We start from the raw sequence: 2,853 nt of genomic DNA on the forward strand, positions 1-2,853 counted from the left end.
CCCCCTTTCCTGCCCCCCCCCCCCCCTTTTCGCGGCTAGAAACAATTCCATTAAATGTGAATCCAGAGAAAGCGAGGATTGGAGAGCGAGCGAACGAGCAAGTCACTGAGCCCAAGTCCGGTGAGAATGTGAAACGATTTCTCAAGGGAAAGAAAAACAAAAGAAGGGATTTGTCAAGTTGTAGCAAAGTTGTCCCTTTCGACCCCACCCCACCCGGAAAAGGCACCTCGGCCTCTTCAGAGGAAGTCTGGAGCTGGCTGTTTGCAGGAAGGCAGATGAGACAGCCTTTTAAAAGGCTCCCAGAATGATCAAGTAAGATTTGTTTTTATTCCTAAAGACATCACCCTTGTTCAAGTTTAAAAGTACACTTTGCAGCTATTTTTCAGAAATAGAAATTGATTCAGGACTGAAACTTTAAGCTAGAGTTGATGCTTAACGTGATAGAGACATCTCTAAAGTATTTTGAATTTTAAAAAAAAGATGGCAGATTTTCTGCATTTACACTGTATATTATATATATATTTTTATTGTGGTTCTTACCCCTTCTTCCTTCTCTGAAGTGTTAATGCTTAAGGAAGGAGTTGCGCCTGCTGTGTTCACTGATCTTGAAAGCTATTATTAGATTATTGCTGAACAACCTTCTGTAAATTATTAATTTATCTCTCTAGCAACTTAATTTGTGCACATTCTAATTAATTAAACTTATTTACTCTTAAAAAACGGGAGAACGTATGACTAGTGAAGTTAAAATTTTTTTCTTATTTGATGAGTTGACTGAATTTTTACAGCTTTCCTCTTATACTATGTTCCTTTTGGCCCATTTGTATATTCTCACTTTGAATGAAGATTGCTTTTTCTTTGTTTTTACTGGTAGTGTTCTGATTTGTGAGTCGACACTCAGTAATGGATGTCTTAATCGTGTAGACCTGATTCACTGTCCAAAGTATTGTTTACTTCGTTACATATTTAATGGGGATTCCCACATTGTCCCTGCTACACAGGCACTCTCTCACTCACTCATAGACACACACACACACACACACACACACACACACACTCTAATGGAAGAGAAGAAGTCAAGCAGTTGGAAGCATGACTGTGATGCATCATTTTCTAGCTTCAGGTGCATTTGTCACTTGGTGTTTGCCCCTCCAGATTCTAGGATTTCACCAAGGTATTTCAGTCTTCTAGTTTTCAATTGCTCTGTTGACTACATTTTAACGGTTACAAGAATCCTTCCGTTTTTCCTTTCGGAGGTTTGTTTGTAGGAAGACAAATTTGAACTATAAGAAAGACAGTGCACTGCTTGTAAATTCACATTGTTTGGTAGAATTCTTTTGAAACAACAACAACAAAAATTAGGTACACGATGACTGGTACCTTATCTACTGTAAATACTTCATTCAAAATGATGCACATATAGATATATTCTTACAAATTTTGCTGTATTGCTGTTCCATTTAAGGCTCTCTGAAGTCTTGAGTTCTGTAAATGACCTGGTTTCTTGTTTTTGTTAATAGACGGTTTATTTACTATGGTAATGTATTAAGTTATTTTTGGTGTTGTTTGATTGTCTTTCATTGAAGAGATGATTTTAATGTTTTATTGGCAAAGTATGCTGCTTTTTTTTCATTAAAGTATGCTATTGATATTAAATGGCTTTTAAAATGTGATGTTGTTTTAAATCATTTACATGGGAATTATTTTGATGGGGGAATTTTTTAAAAGCAGAAACACATTTTAACGGTTTATAATGCAGTGGTTGTTGCCAAAGTCTGGCTTGGATTTAGTAGAGGGTGTTTCTCTAGGAAAGTATAAAAGAACAGGGTCTATAATAGCCTTCTCATAGCCAGAGCTCATCTCACAGGGTGCTTTGCTTTTCTGCCCAGATGAGGTCACAACATTTGGCTCCAAATACCTCTCTTGAAGTTATTTCTCCAGATCAGCAAAATTCTGTGAAGAGCATCTCTGTGAGCAGAGGTATTGCATGGGTAAAAGAAAGGAACTCAGCTCAGTTTTCAGCAGCACTGGGAGACGGGGTGTGGCAAGTGTCAAGGCCTGGTTGGTGGAGTAGGACACCCTGGCTGAGACCTAGGGGATGGCCCACCAGAGTTCTCAGTTCAGTCACCACTCCTGGAGAGCAGTGCCCCACAGCCAGAGCACAAAGCACCTAGGTTACTGGGTTATGAAGTGAAGTACCTCTCTCTCTCTCTTTCTCTTGCCCCCTCTCTCTCTCCATTGCCATGACCTTTAAGGAAACTCACATTCTGCAAGAGGCAGAGTGGGGCTGAGGAAGAAATCCTGGGTGGTTAGAGGGAGCAAAATTTTGCCCCCTTTTCTATGACTCATCCAGACACCAGAGTTGGTGGAAGTCTGTCTACTGGTGGTTTGGCACAAAGAAATTTTGCCCATTTGATACACTGACTTTTCTTTTTCTGATCCTAGTTTAAAAAAACCTGCTCACAAATTTTAATAATTTTCAGACTTCCTACAATATTTGGGCAACATGTTAAGTTTTCAGTTTTTTTTTTTTCAGGAAAGCTCTGGTTTAGATATTTACATTATTAATGATGAAAGCGTCATATTAATTATAGGTACAACAAGAGAGAGGAATCAGGCCATCCTCCATGGGTAATTCTGCTAACCAGAGCTGTTACCTCTCTAATATGGAACTGTCTTGGAATATTTCTTATTTTGAGGATGAGGTAAGGAAACATCCCATGAGTCAATGAAAATTGTTATAGTGGCTCAAGTTGGAATGAAATGTTGTTGGAAAATTGATTATGACTTTCAGATGTAACAAAAAGAGTTCTGAAAGTTGGATGGATAATGGGTGGAGGGACTTCTTTCCCT

Source organism: Lipotes vexillifer, unplaced genomic scaffold (genome assembly GCF_000442215.2).
Source record: "Lipotes vexillifer unplaced genomic scaffold, Lipotes_vexillifer_v1.1 scaffold269, whole genome shotgun sequence".
Classification (NCBI taxonomy): Eukaryota; Metazoa; Chordata; class Mammalia; order Artiodactyla; family Lipotidae; genus Lipotes; species Lipotes vexillifer.